This window comes from Pseudochaenichthys georgianus, chromosome 18, assembly GCF_902827115.2.
Source record: "Pseudochaenichthys georgianus chromosome 18, fPseGeo1.2, whole genome shotgun sequence".
NCBI classification, from domain to species: Eukaryota; Metazoa; Chordata; class Actinopteri; order Perciformes; family Channichthyidae; genus Pseudochaenichthys; species Pseudochaenichthys georgianus.
The window spans coordinates 17823504-17838626 of NC_047520.1; positions in this window are offsets into that span (position 1 = coordinate 17823504).

A 15123-nucleotide genomic window follows, 5' to 3' on the forward strand; every position below is an offset into this window, starting at 1 on the left:
CATACACTCTGAAAGGCGAACCTCAGATATTTCCTGTGTGGGTAATATACTGTGATGTGGAAATACGCATCTTTCAGGTCGACTGATGTGAACCAGTCGTTTTGGCGCACGAGACACTACAGAGATGTGTGAGTGAGCATTCTGAATTTGTATCTTTTGAGATATTTGTTCAGAGCTCTCAAATCTAGTATAGGCCGAATTCCGTTCCCTCCCCGTTTGGGAACGAGGAAATACTTGGAATAAAAGCCGCTCTGACTCTGTTCGGTGGGTATTATCGATATAGCCCTCTTTTCTAGCAGCGAGAAAATCTCTTGCTCTAGAATATGGGCCGACTCTCCCCGGGCCTGTGAATACAGAATGCCCGAGAAGTAAGGGGGGGGGTGACAGCGAATTGGAGCCTGTAGCCCTGTGTTACTCTCTTGAGAACCCAAGCAGAATCTGTGAGCATCCTCCACTTGTCGCTTCTCAAAGCGAGCGGAGATGTCACAGCTCTGTCGTCTGCCCTCAGTGTCTCTATGTGTTGTGTTATGGGGCCCTCTAGTGTCTGAACACGGTGGTACCCCAGGTTGACAACCCCGGGCCAACACTGCGCATGCGCGTGGCAGTGGTGCCTTCACAATCCCGTCTATTGTCCGCCTTTTGAGAGAGGCCGTAGCCGTAGAGGGGCAGACGACAGACTGTTTATTGTTTTGCTTTTCATTTTTATTGACTGCGCCCTTGGCTTCAAGCCTGGAAACGACAGTGGAAAATGATTTATTTTGAAACAACAATGATGACATGTGTTTGTGTGACTTAAACAGGCAGCGGAACTTGCTGTCTTTGATGTTAAGTCCATTCCCCTGATGGCGCGAACTTGAGCATGACGTTTTGGCATCACTCGAGGCGGCGGGAAGATGGGGGCATGGCGGCACCCCGAAAACACATGAGCATCCAACACTGGAACGTGCTCTGGAGCTGGGGAGCAGGGAACTTCCAGCTCCTTCATCGAGGAGAGGCTGTCAGGCCGCCCGCTTCTTCTTCCTCGCCTGGTGGCTGAAAATCTGGGTCGGCTGCGCCTGAGCGGCCGCTGCCGGGACCGGAGATTTTCTTGGCCAGCTCCTTCTTACCTCGTGCCTGGGCTGGGGACCCGGGACGGGCTGCGGTCTCTGCTGCTTCGGTATTTTGAACCGAGCAGGACGTGAGACAGCTTGGGTGAAGGCCTGCCGCGGGACCATTGGAGGTGGCGGCTGGACCCTTCGGGGAAAACAGAGCTGGAGAGCCTCGTCTCCCTTCCTTTTTGACTCGCACCTCAGCTGCATTGAAGCTAGAGCAGAGCCAAATATGCCCTCAGGAACAATAGGCATGTCCAGAACATCCTCTTTTTCCCGGTCTGGAAGGTTGGTCAGGTTGAGCCACCTGGCTCTCTTCTGTACCACCATCATTCCCAGTGCTTTGCCCGTGGCTTGGACTGCACAGCGCTGCACACAGAGGCAAATGTCCGTGATCGCTGCGATCTCGTCCCACGCGGCAGGCTCAGGTTTGCTCGACATGTCCTCACAAAGCTCCGCCTGGTAGGCGGTCAGCAGCGAGGAGACGTTGAGAGCCCTGGCGGACAAAGCTGCGGCTTTATGGGCCCGTTCGGTCATCGCTGACTGGAACCGGTCTGCCTTTGTCTGTAGCATGGGGTTCCTGCTTGGTGTCGAAGCCAGCCTCGGTTGGAGGTGGGCTGTCACCAGCGGTTCCATGGGCGGCATGCGGAGCAGGCCGAGCCTCTCCATACCGTCACAGTCCAGGGAGGAGGCACCCTGGATTGGGGCCTTGTTGCTGAAGGTCTCTCCACGAGACCGACACCTCGTCCAGCATCTCCGGAAAGACTGGAAGGAGCTGCCTCTTCGTCCTTGCTGCTTGGGGCAAGTGCTTCCCCTCGTAGCGAGATCTGGAGGTCTCCTTGGCCACTTCAGGCCATGGGATGTCCAGCCTGGACGCAGCGCGGTGACACACGGCCTGCAAGTCCATGCTTAGGACGGGCGAAGCTGGTGTGCTCTCGCCCGGGGGTGCAGACATCACTCCCGGCTTAGCAGCCTGAGCCGATGAAACGAAGATGTCATCCCCATCTGAGTCAGACAGGAGGAACTCAGAGGTATCCTCTTCGTCCTCCATGTAGTCCAACTCCAGGACATCCTCCGCGGGTAGAACCATGGTGAGGTCCAATTGGGAGCCCCAGCTTGACACAGCGCGGGGCTCCGCTCTTGCCGCCACCGGGTCCCAGCCTGAAACGGCGTGGGGCTCCGGTTCAGCGGCTGTCGCTGTTGTTGAGCCCCAGTCTGACACAGCGCGGGGCTCAATCTCTGCGGCGGACGCCACCAAGTCTTGATTGCCGGACGGCGAATCAGCGGACATGAGGGGGTCCTGTCCCGACAAGCTAGCTTGGCGTGCTAACCGTCGGCGGAGGCTCTTCATGGTGAAGCGGGTACAATGCCCGCACGAGCCGGGGTTATTGATAGCCTCCCGGGCGTGTTCCAGCCCGAGGCAGGACGAGCAGACCTGGTGTGAGTCTGTGCCTGACATTTTACTGTTACGCTAGTAACAGGTACGTTACTGAGAAAAAATCTAACCTTGCCGTTAGTCCGAAAGGAAAAAAGGCGACGGTGTAGATTTTATTCTTTAAAAAATATTAACTGGTGTGTTAATACCTTTTTTATCTCTGTCTCCTCTGGTGTGAGAGAGAAAAGAGAACGTCCTCTTTACCGTGGTGTTGGTATGGAGGGAAGAACAAACTAGCAACAGGTATGTTACTAGCTTGAAGAAAAAAATCAAACCTTACCGTTATTTCGACAGAAAGAACGGCGAGGCAGATTCCAATATTAACTGGTGTGTTAATATTGCTAACTCTTCTTGCAAAGCAAAAAAAGTAACCGGCAAGCGCCCGTCGACCGAATGTTAGCTTGGGTTCAGTCTGTGGACCGTTAAGCTAGCCCGGTTACTGATAAAACGAGATGTGCTCTGAAGCGAGCAGAGGTGTTTGAATGACGCTGCGTCGTAGCGCAAGCTACTTAAAGGGTGGGTGGATTCCCTGACGTTGACGTCAAGATCACCAGCCAATCAGAATTGGCGTAATGAGATTGATGCTTCTGTTTGCATACGCGTTGAGGCGCATCCCATAGTGAGAAATCGAATGGAGTGTTATGAATGAGAACACCACACCACGCTGATGATATGATGAATAATCCACACTATTAATATGAGAGGAAAATAATGTTTTAGGAAATAAAAAATATGAAGTTAACAAATAAAACACAGCTCAGGGGCAGTCATGGACGGTAGGTTTTCCTACAAAGTTAACTCAGCCACCATTGATTTTCATATCAAATTAGCGTGTTAATAAAATAAGCTATCATGGCTTATACTTGCATATCTAAACAGAATCATGAAAGCCTGTTGGTAGAGTCAGGCACACGAGTCCGTTTGATTGTGTGCGTCGGTGTCTGAACCGTCTGAACGCTCACTCACTGCTAGCTAGCTAACTGTTAGGCTACTTAGCTTGCATTTTTAATGTATCTAAAGGTAGCAAAAGCTAACTTTCATAGCACAGCTTTACTTCTCACTTTACACAATAAAGAAACAGACCGTATAGTACAACACAAACAACACAAATGATCAATACTTGCATATATTTTCACTTGTAGTATTATAATAATTGAAATGCTGGTTCTTCTAGGGGTGTTCTATCCACGCTCAGCTACCGCACCGCAGCTTCCTGCACTGTACAATCGCTGGAGGACTGGGCTGTCACTCAAAGTCCCGCCCTCCTGGGAGGTTTGTGTCAGAATCTCAAACAAAAAGTGAAGGAGCACAAACGAGAGTGCTGCAGCGAGAGCAAAAGTCTGATCATTGAGAAAGAAGAAACAAGAACTGCAAACAAAAACCTATGTTAAAACAAAGAAAACATACTTATAGTTTACATGATTACACAAATGATTTGTTTGCAACTTATAGTTTTATTTTTGAAATGTATTTTATTTTGCTTGACTCAGTTTTTTTTTCTTTTAAACTCATAGTTTTGCTTTATTCTGAGAAAGTGTTGCTTTATCTTTATGATAAAAACTAATCCCATATAAACTCCGCACACTGAGGTCTGATTGGTCAGCAGGCTGTGCTTTCACTGAGTTGATCTCTTATCCTGGAACCTAACCTGCTCCGGACCAGGCTAGCCGTTCAGCACAAGTTACCATGGACATCTAGCCCGCTAAGAAGTGAACCAGCGTCGTAGGACCGGAAACCCAGAGTTTTCCCTGAAGTTAGCTCGCTAAGCGAAAATCTGGCTTCGTAGTACAGTCTCGCCCTACAAACGGTATACTACGCACTTCATGAAACAAACCCTTGTTTCGTACAGATCCTATATCAAAGAACAACACCATGTTCATTTCAAAATTCCATATTCAATGATAATGTGAATAATGTTTAAATAAATTGTCATTCGTTTTATATTGTGGATCATATCGCAAATTGCAATATCATTCAAAAGTAATCCAAATTAGTTATAGTTTCCAAAATGTGCAACCCTTTGTTTAGTCACCCATTGGGCTTCTGCTGTCATGTTTATTTTTTGCGTCAAAGTCGTCATCATTTGACATTTTGGGTTGCCCCTCCATCCCATTTTCTTGACACCTACTTTGAATAGATAAGGGGTTAGATTATAGTGTTCTCGTCAAAGGTCAAGGTCACTGTGGATACAGCTCAATAAATCATTTGCTAATTAGGAAAACAACTCCCAAGTGTTTATTAGGATATCATGATGACATTTTGGACATATATGGATGTGAATGGTTGTCAGAGGCATAAACCTTGAGGTGGTAATTCTTGTTTATGGCGTAATAAACTTTATCAAAAGTGGCCCAGGCAGATATGCAAGCAGTGTTGGTTCCTCCAATATTTAGTACTTGCTGTAAATAAACATGTCCTATCAGGAGGATATTATTACTCTGACCACCGTGATGGGGTTGTGTGGTAAATACCGAACACTGTTTAATGACTTTCTAGCTGCCAAACAACACACATCAGAATGAGGCCGAAGCTGACAGCACTGCCGCTGCATCATTATACGTTTTCCAGTTAGTTTTGCACTTTGTTTTATTTCCTTTGGTGCTTTACAAGTCTGGAAAACTGACACGATGAGACTCTGGGATGTGATTCAATTTGATGAAACTGGAGTCTGACACTACTACATTATCTCCGTATTTCTGCTGAGTGGACCGAATGGGAAAAACAAAACTTGTTGTTAGAAAGTGTTTTTATTCTGAGGTCTCCCACATGTGTCCTTTCCCTTCACTTGATCCTGCCTGCGAAAAATCCCAGATGAGTCAAAATGTCAACTTTAAAACCACATTGTTGCATCATCTACAATATGATTCATCTTTCCCTAAACAAAACACGCACATAACAAAAGACACCGCCGTATGTTGTCACTAACGTCCAGTGTTGGGACTAACGCGTTACAAAGTAACCCGTTACTGTAACGCAACTACTTTTTGCGGTAACTAAAGCGTTACTAGTTACCTATTCCCATTAAGTAACGCCGTTATAGTTACTGTGATTTAAATGGGTGTGTTACTGCGTTACATTATGTGATGGAACTGAACCGAATCAGATGTAACTTACAGGCGAATACAGTGATGTCCTCTCACAGCACCATGGAAAAGTGAAAGTAACCAGAGAGGAGTGATGATTGGTTAACGCGGGGTAACATTTCAGGGTAAGCCAATCAGAGACAGAGTTGGGCGTGTCTTGCCTTATGGGGAAAATACACACACGAACACTTGCTAACACACACACACACACACACACACACACACACACACACACACACACACACACACACACACACACACACACACACACACACACACACACACTGGCAGATGCAAGTATCAGCAAGAGCAGCAGTGCATTTGCAACTTGGAAATATAACCACTATTTTCAATTTGTGGGGATAAAGGACGCAAAACATATTACGGTCTAGTGTTGCACGGTGTACCGATACTTGAAAGGTACCGCGATACCCTGCCGTTAAAAACGGTACGATTCCTCCGTTTCATTAGTATCGGTACTTTAAGAATGACGGGGAAAAGTACTCCCGTAAAAAAGCGCCGTTTTATTAAGAGCCGTGTGTGTGTTCAGCGCTCTGCTTCCACTCCCTGCACTGCAACGGTGCCTGCAGTCCCGCTCCTCTCAAGCACGTTCTAAACGAGAAGCATGGCTGCAAGTGGGAGTGCAACTGCCGCTGCGCCTCGGCTTGTTGACAAAAAAGACGCCAGAAGTCTGTGAACGGGCCGTTCAGGTGTTCAGAGCAGAGCTCCCTGTCGGAGCGGCAGAGCGTGATGTGCACTGAAAAGTGTTTCTGTCGCAATATTATCGTTGAGCAAACTTAACTAGCAAACTGGCATAACTAACGGCTAACGTTAGCTTTAGCCTTCGTTTTCTATTAGTTTTTTTCATAGGCTATACACGGAGGTGGTATAAGTATATATCTTGTACTTGAGTAAAAGTAGAAGTACTCAGGTCTTGTACTAGAAGCACCAGAGTGTAGGAATACTCTGTTACAGTAAAAGTACTGCATTCAAAATGTTCCTCAAGTAAAAGTATTAAAGTAGCGACAGTAAAAGTAGTCATTGTGCAGATTGGTCCATTTCAGAATAATATATATGATATGTTTTATAATGATTGATCATGAAAGTGTTCTCAAAGCTGGTAAAGGTGCAGCTAGTTTGAATGACTTTGTATACTGCAGGGTAGCTGGTGAATTTACTCCAGGTGGAACTAAAGTCTGATTCAACACTTGGTTATATTTCACATCATTCCTCCACATCCGTGAAGTAACTAAAGGGATTAATACATGTAGTGGAGTAAAAGTACACCATGTACCTCTGAACTGTAGTGGATTAGAAGTACAAAGGAGCAAAAGAAACATTGAAATACTTAAATAAAGTACAAGTATCTCAAAATTGTACCCAAGTAGTACTTGAGTTTATGAACTTAGTTACTTTACACCAGTGGCTATAAAGATAGAAAGACTAAGCCTTGCACAGAGGCATGAAAATACATTTTCAAAATGCTCAACAGTGCTGCCAAAATGTTAAACTCACTGCTACACAATTAAAATAAATGCTTTTATATATATTTATATTAGATGTGACTCTTTGGCGTTTCTGTTCTTAGTAACACTGCTGCTTTAGTTGTTCTGACTGTTAAAATCCTCTGTTATTCCTAATTTTAAAGCCGATATTCCGTGGGGTCGGGGGCTTGCATCCTTGTCACCTTTTTCATACCTGATGAGTTTGCATCCCTGATTATATTTAAGACTGTTTCCCTTTTTTTAAGAAAAGTATCGAAAAAGAATCGGAATCGCAATTCTTGACTTGGTATCGGTATCGAAACCAAAGTCTTGGTATCGTGACAACACTATTACGGTCAACTGTAAACTGTGTGCATTGTCCACATCGAAAAACAGCAATGTCAATCTCCTGAAGCACCTAAGTAATGTACATGGGGCTATAAAACTAGTTGCCAAAGACCCCACCGTTTCAACCACCGGCAGTGACACAGATGGAACAACACCATCTAAACCAGGGGTGGGGAACCTTTTTCCTCTCAAGGGCCATTTCAATTTTTACAATATCCTCAGAGGGCCGTACAAGTTATTGACCTCTGCTTAAAAAAACTAAAATCACAGCCCATTCATTTCATTCTGTGCAAAGAAAAAGCAACCTCTTAATCCAGATATCTCACCATGACTCGCATATGCATGCACGTGCAGATTTTTTTTAAATGTTGAAGTTAAAAACATCAATCTGGTGCACTTTGAGAGCAACATTAGGAGATCTATGGACACATCTCTCAACACCCAAACACAACTGTAAGCAGATTTTCTTTTAATTTATGGATATTTGACAAATCACTCCCCTTTCAAACTGTATTCTTCTTTATTAATAACTGTCATATAGTATTTTATACCTGTTTACTTTATTCTCTTATTTTTTTTATAACTATAATGATCATATAAAGATGTGCCTTTACCTCACTGATTGTAGAAAAAGCTTCTTATATTCGTTAGCATAGCTAGCTAACCAGATGCTAATGATAACAACACAGTTATTGACTGTCTGATCAGTATGACAGATGAGCAGATCGCCACTGGGCTTTCAACTAAAGACACAGACACGCAGAAACTGCGGCATGTGTATGGACTTATCGGTACTGCCATTTCTGAAGTGCTGGAGCGGCGTTCTGGTGCTCTCCGTCAGAACTGCACCCTGTCAGTCGAGACATATACCACGTGATGACACGTTAGGCTCGTGTTGTGTTCAAGGACCCTGACCTTGGCCAGGAAAAACAGGTACTCGCTTGTTTAATTTGTTTGCGGTCTAGATTTCTTTCATTTTTCTATTTTTTGCGTGTGTTTATAAATGACATCGAGGGCCGTACCAAATTGTCTCGCGGGCCGTATGCGGCCCGGAGGCCGGAGGTTCCCCACCCCTGATCTAAACAGACAAACAACTATCTTTTTAAATCGCACTTTTGTGTTTTATTGTTCCACTATTTCATAATGATAATTGCTACTATGATGGGGAGTTGTCTTTTCTCTTGTGCCACAGAACAACACAAAAACTTGTATTTGTATTGTTATTATTTTTAAAGTAAAGTAACTTGTTACTAGTTACTTTTATAATTTAGTAACTAATAAAGTAACTACCGGTAGTTACTTTTTTGAGAGCAGAAACTATTACTAGTTACTTTTTAAAAGTAACTTGCCCAACACTACTAACGTCACACGGATATCCATCACCTTTGACTTTAAGATACTGGGATGGAAATATTTCACTATTTTATGACATTTTAGAGAAAAAGCTATCCGAGAAATAGTGACAATGGTTAGATGCATGTCAACATTTGTATTCTAGTCCAGTCCATCACCAACCCTTTAATTAGAGAAATGGAGGATTTCTGTTCTTTTTAAACTCCCTCTTTCCTTCAACTACTGTGTGCTGCAATTCAAATTGTTGCTGCAGAAATGGGATAAAGTATTTCAGCAAACATCCATGTTGACAGTCCATAGATCAGAGAGGGGGGGGGGCTCTTCACTGCGTGCTCACCAGAGTGAGCGGAGTGTCAGAGAGGACATTTTCAACGTCCCTCCTCTTCGCACCTCAATTTATTATTGTTGGACAGCTTGTTCCATCAGTGAGTGTCCCCACATGTAGTGTTGTTAGTTTTCTTTTGCATTCTTTGAAGTTGTGTTTCGTTTTTTGCCCCCCAAAAATCTACTTTATTTTATGTTGACGGATGTTTATTGTATTTTAGAGAACGCATTTGAAACCGGAGAACGTCTTTATTATCAACTGAACAAGTTGTTAATGCATATTGTAAAAGAAACTTCATGTATTGTTCAACACATTTTAGATCAATTTACAGGGGAACATTTCTTGCATGTTTTTTCTTCATTTGAAGACTAATATTTGAATGGTTTAAGTATATCATGGAAAACAGACGTTTCCATTAACAAAAAATCAACAACTTTGCATGACCTTCATGTTACATCTTTGGTAAAAGTCCTCATTCAAACACAATAAAACCAATAAATATATTTAATTTCTGACTTAAGTTTCACCTCATTGCTGTTATACATATATGCAATATACCATGTGTTTATTTTACTTTGCTTGAATTGTATAGCTTAGTCTCAAACACTCATGGCTTAACATGTGTTTAGAAAAAAAGGATTGGAAAATGGATAGGAAAAGTTTAGTATTTTTCCATTGTCATAGAAATGATCGTATTGAATTTAGCGGCCACATTCCCTATATTTTCTTATACAAGTTGTTTTTGTTGAAAGAACACAGTCTGAGTAGAGCTGCCAGATATTTCTGACTTGCTGACCACACACACCGCGGCAGCGTCCAAACCTCAGGGCGTTCCTGCCAAACATCCCACAGAAACAACTCTCCGCTCTCTAATGACCAACACACTGTTCCTATCATACATGCAAGCAGTTCCCACCATCAGGACCAAACATTCATAATTATATTAGCTTTGTGTGGGGTCCATGCAGAGAGTTGGATTACAGTCCCTTCTCTCTTTGTGCTTTTGTCTACTGAAATGTATCCGTCATTATAGTCAATACTGAGTCGTGTGTTTTGACATGAAGGGCCTTACATGTGCTTTGAAGCTGGCATCTGACCACTGCGATGATCAATATGTGACAGTGCTGCGGGGTAACTGATGATTGTCAGGGTGCAGTCCTTCATGAAAACCCTCCAAATCTGAAACAACAGAACTGAATCACTATGTATGACCTGAGCAAACATCCACACTTTTTCAAAAGAGAGTAGTAACATTATAATAAATTAGGGCTACATTAAATGATTGTGTTCATTATTGATACATCTGCTAATTTTCGTTTGGTCAATTGATCGTCAGAAAATAGTGAAATATCTATATTCCAATTTCTCAAATTCTAAGGCAGTGTCTTTAAATGTCTTGTTTTGTCAGTCCAAAACCAACATATATTTAATTTAAGATTTAATAAAACAGAGAAAGCAGAACAAGTATTTTCAGACATTTAAAAAACAAATCAATCATTTTAAATAGTCTGTGATTCTTCTTCTGTTGATCAACTATCAAACCAAGTTCATAACACTGAGCCTCTCAATGTAAATGCTTGTCATGTAAGCGCATAAGACTTAGTTCAAGGCAAACCACTTGATGCAAAATGTATCATTGAACATCAGAACATTGTTACAAAAAGTTATTTTCTATAGGTATCTTGCATAAAAGTTTGCACCATTGTAGCGCTTGCTGAGCTTCGAGGAGTGTGACATTGAAACAGTGTTAACAATCTTAAATAGAGTTTATCAGTTTATGTGTTGGTGTTTTGTTTCCTGCTATAAAACATATAGCTACCTTGAAGAGGTCTTCATCACTTTCAGGTGATGAAGTAAATCTTAATGCTCCCTCGGCCTTTGGCTAACTCACCAAGGTAAATGTTTTCCTCGTGTAGCTCCCATAACGATAAATCTGTCGGGCTGGACTGATGTTACTCGGCCTCTCTTTCTTCTCACTCACTCTCTCATATATTCACACACTCACAGACAGCAATCTTCTTAAAGTGCTTCTTAAGCAACCATTTGTCATCGGCTGTTGCATCGTGGGAAAATTGCTGCCCTACAGGAGGAGGAGTCGGGGGGAAATGAGTGAGAGATATCAAACACAGTCACGTAATCACCTTTTGTAAAAGTCATTAAAGAGAATCCAGGACTCATAATAGCATCAAACGTCTTTTTAATCGTCTCTGTTTGTGCAGCGGAATCTCTTTAAGTTATTGATACCTCGGGGGGATAGGTGTACCTAACCCTGAATATAATCATCACCATTATTTTTCTATTAAAAGACGTGAGCACAGGTCCACAATAAATATTAGTGTGAAATGTGATTGCTTGACCTCATGCTAGTTCTGATGCTGTAGCTGCAAGTGAGTGCAGATTCACATTTACAAATGTAAGATGATTTCTGTTGCCATTGTGGTGGGATTTAAGGATTTTAGACTTTGCATCCTGTGATTCATTCCGGTTTGTTTATTTAAATAGTGTAGCCTATGATGTTTACATAGGGTGGTTGAATTGTCATCCATGTTTTATCATCCATTTTTTCAGTTTTACGTTGACCTGTAACACCCAGGTGCCCCCCTTCTACAACATTTGTCATTGTTGGATCTTTTTTGGTTTCAATTTGACTCTTTTCAATGTAAAAGAACATATTCAGAAAGCATTAAACAGCATAATAATCAGGTCAGGTTAGCACATGTAGTCGATGATCTTCAGAGAAGGAATATCACTTTGGTCCTTGTTTTATTTTGCAATGTCAATGTTTTTTGCACCCAGTATTCTTTACTGATAAGACTGAATAATCTTAAGAAAGAGCGGAGTGAGTTAACTCAATTTATATGTAAATGTGATAGTTCCTGTGTAATGAGCATATTGTATTATGTCAGCATTGGCTGGTTTTGTTTTGTGTCTTTCACAAAGGAAACGGCAATCATCATCATTACATTGTGTTCATTTTCTTTTAAGACAAACTGAGATTGGCATTGTGCACGAGGCTTTGGCCTTAAATCTGTAACAAACTGGAGAATCCCGAACAATAAGGCAGTGAAGAGGGACGTCTATTTGTTAGCTTTGACTTCACATATTTAAGCCATTTTAGTACATATACAATGACATTATTTGTGGATAAGAGTGTACTTTAAATAGGTCTATTATTTCCAAATGTACTGTCACATTGCTTATTGAACATTAAGCTTATAGATGTCACATTTGGTGTGTGATGAAGCTTTATAGCTGCTGTGCATAAGGCATTTAGTGTACAGTAAGGAATATTGCAGGTTTATATATGTGGTGTAATAAAGGTTTTATTGTATTTGTTTAATTCCATCTATTATCAAGATTGACATATTTTCCACAGTAGTCCTGTGATGGCGGACATTACTGTAGGCGTCGTATCCTCTGCTGCTTGAATAAGCATTTTGAAGCACTAACTATCCTGATCTTGGTACAGTCTTTATCAGAGGAGGTGAACATGGAGATGTTTCATTCCACTGCCTGGCAGCACATATCCATGTTAGCTCTGAAGAAAAGCAATTAAGCTTGTTTCTGCTTGCCAACACAAAGCAAAGAAAGAGTGTGCCACTTGATGTGGTCATTTAATTTTGTCACAAAGTTAAAATAGAGAAATTGGCAGTTTCAGCAAATTGTATCAACACATCAACGATAGAAAAAAAGGTTGCAAGTAGCAGCAATACTACTAAAATCCTCACATACTTAGGTAGTAGAGTTCTACTACCTGCTGTCAAGAAAGCTTTGGGTTCAGGTTTTTAAAAGTACTTTAAAAGTTATTTTCTCTGACTGCATTCAAGGTCTGCATTTGTGTTTATTCGTTTGTAGGAAAGAATCTAAAGTACTTTGGTCAGAGCGATATCTATTTAAACAGAGCAATAGTGTGAAGAACTCTACAAGCTATGAAGTATGAGGGTAATGTTGAGAAATAGAGTCCAGATGGCACGACTGACAATAGTGTAATATATGTATGAATCGTCCTGGGGGCTCTTACAAACCCTCGTAAATATTGCCCTGTTTTCTGCAGGGCTCCGGCAAGTCCTCCCCAGGACAGATTACAGGATAAAAGTATTTTGCTGTTCACTTTGTGAGAGATTTCTGAGAGCAGAGCAGAGCCTGTGTGAGTGAACCGGAGCATCATGTCAGGGCTCCATTTCTCCCCCAAACCACTTTGTCAATGTTTGAACCCAACCACTGTGGAAGCTGTGATTCACTCCTTCCCTGAGCTTTTGCTTCTGTAACTCCAGTCACGAAACAATAAACATCCCTGACAAAAACTGGCATGTTGGGTTAGAAAACGCAAACATGAACCGTTTACAGAGACTCCGTTAGTTGTTTTCCCCAGCAGTGACACATCAGAGGTTTGGTTCTGTTTCTGCCAACACAGGCTGTAAACAACTGATGACATTTGGAGATGTATTTTGTGGAATCTTTAGTGTGGCATTTAGGGAAGCTTTGTTGAAAGAGGGAGAGAGAGAGGGTAAAACAGTACTGAGTGAGACCTGGTCAACAAACCCTGCGTTGCCTCTTCACCTGACAACATGTTGAGATGCTGACAGCCTTAGTGGAGGCGGTGGGTGGAGGGAGTGCAGTCAGGAGAGGTAGCCCGGGCCAGGCCCAGATAACGGAGAGCTGTCGGGCTCAGGAGAGGAGTGGGAGACATTAGCCAAATCCGGACGGATCACAAGCCTCTGGATGCGATCCAGTTTTGCGGGGCTGCGATAAGGAGGCTGATTATGTGTCACCCATCAATTCGCCCGCCTCCCGCCGCTGTCTCCCCAGCCATAAATCCACTCATGACAAGCTCTGCTCTTCGGCAATCACCCCTCTCCACTTCCTCAATCTCTCCTTCCCTCCGCTCACTCCTGTCTCCTCTCAGCGGTGTGCTGCAGAGAGAAAGTGAAGAAGGGATTAAGGCTGGAAGTGTGGAAGTGACTGCAGGGATTGGGAGAAGAGATTTAATTGATAGATCCTTTCTGAGGGAGTCAATCTGTTTGATAGGCTGAAGTGCAGGGTGAGGAGGTGTCAATAATGGTTTATTCAAGGACATTTTAAAGTAGAGCAATGAATACATATGTCAGGGAATTTAATCTGGGATAGATTATGGATTATCAAATCAAAATCTATTTATTTATTTATCCATAAACCATATCTGTCTATCTGTATAAGTCTCTAAATTTTTTATTGGAAAATATGTTTGCCCTTTTGCCTCTTATCTATAATTCTTTATCGGATCTCGTGTTATTACTCAACGCGGATCAGGCACATGTTGATGGATCAACATGGGTCATTGGAAACCTGTATAAATAAGTATTAAGGTTATGATAGCATTGCATGGTATTGAGTACAACTTCCTGCAAAGACATCAGTACCATCATAATATTTTCCTCCCTGCACACACAAAGTTTTCCTTAAATAGTCACTTCAAAGTGGCATCCACAAATTATGGCCAGTTAAATGCTTTTAGCACTCATTAATTACATTAGGAAACCAAATTGGGCAGCCAAGGTTTGATTTATTACTCGGCTAACTAGTTTTGTCACTCTGGGAATATGCAGATGGGGGCGGATGTTAGGATGTTCACAGAGAGAAAGATGGAGAGAGACAGCATGGCCAAACTGAGCCTGACCCCTCCTCACATCATCTGTGATAACCTGCATCTGAAGCAAAGAAGTCCTCCTGACCCTCGTTCACTTTCTACACATGAATGGATACGGGCAGAGTGATAGATTACGTGTAGTGTGTGCTCATGGGTCAGTAACTTAATCGCTTCTCTCTCATAGTTGAAAAGGTCTTACAGTGCTGTAATCTTGACACTTTGTAACATAAAATGGCAGTTATTAATAAGTATAAAAGCTTTTTTTTGGTTTGTTGTACCATAGATAAGCAATCGTTGTAATCGAAACAGCGCACTGATGGAACTATGACAAAAATTATTTTAATGTGAAGTGGCTTGTTTCACAATTTATTAGGGGTGTAA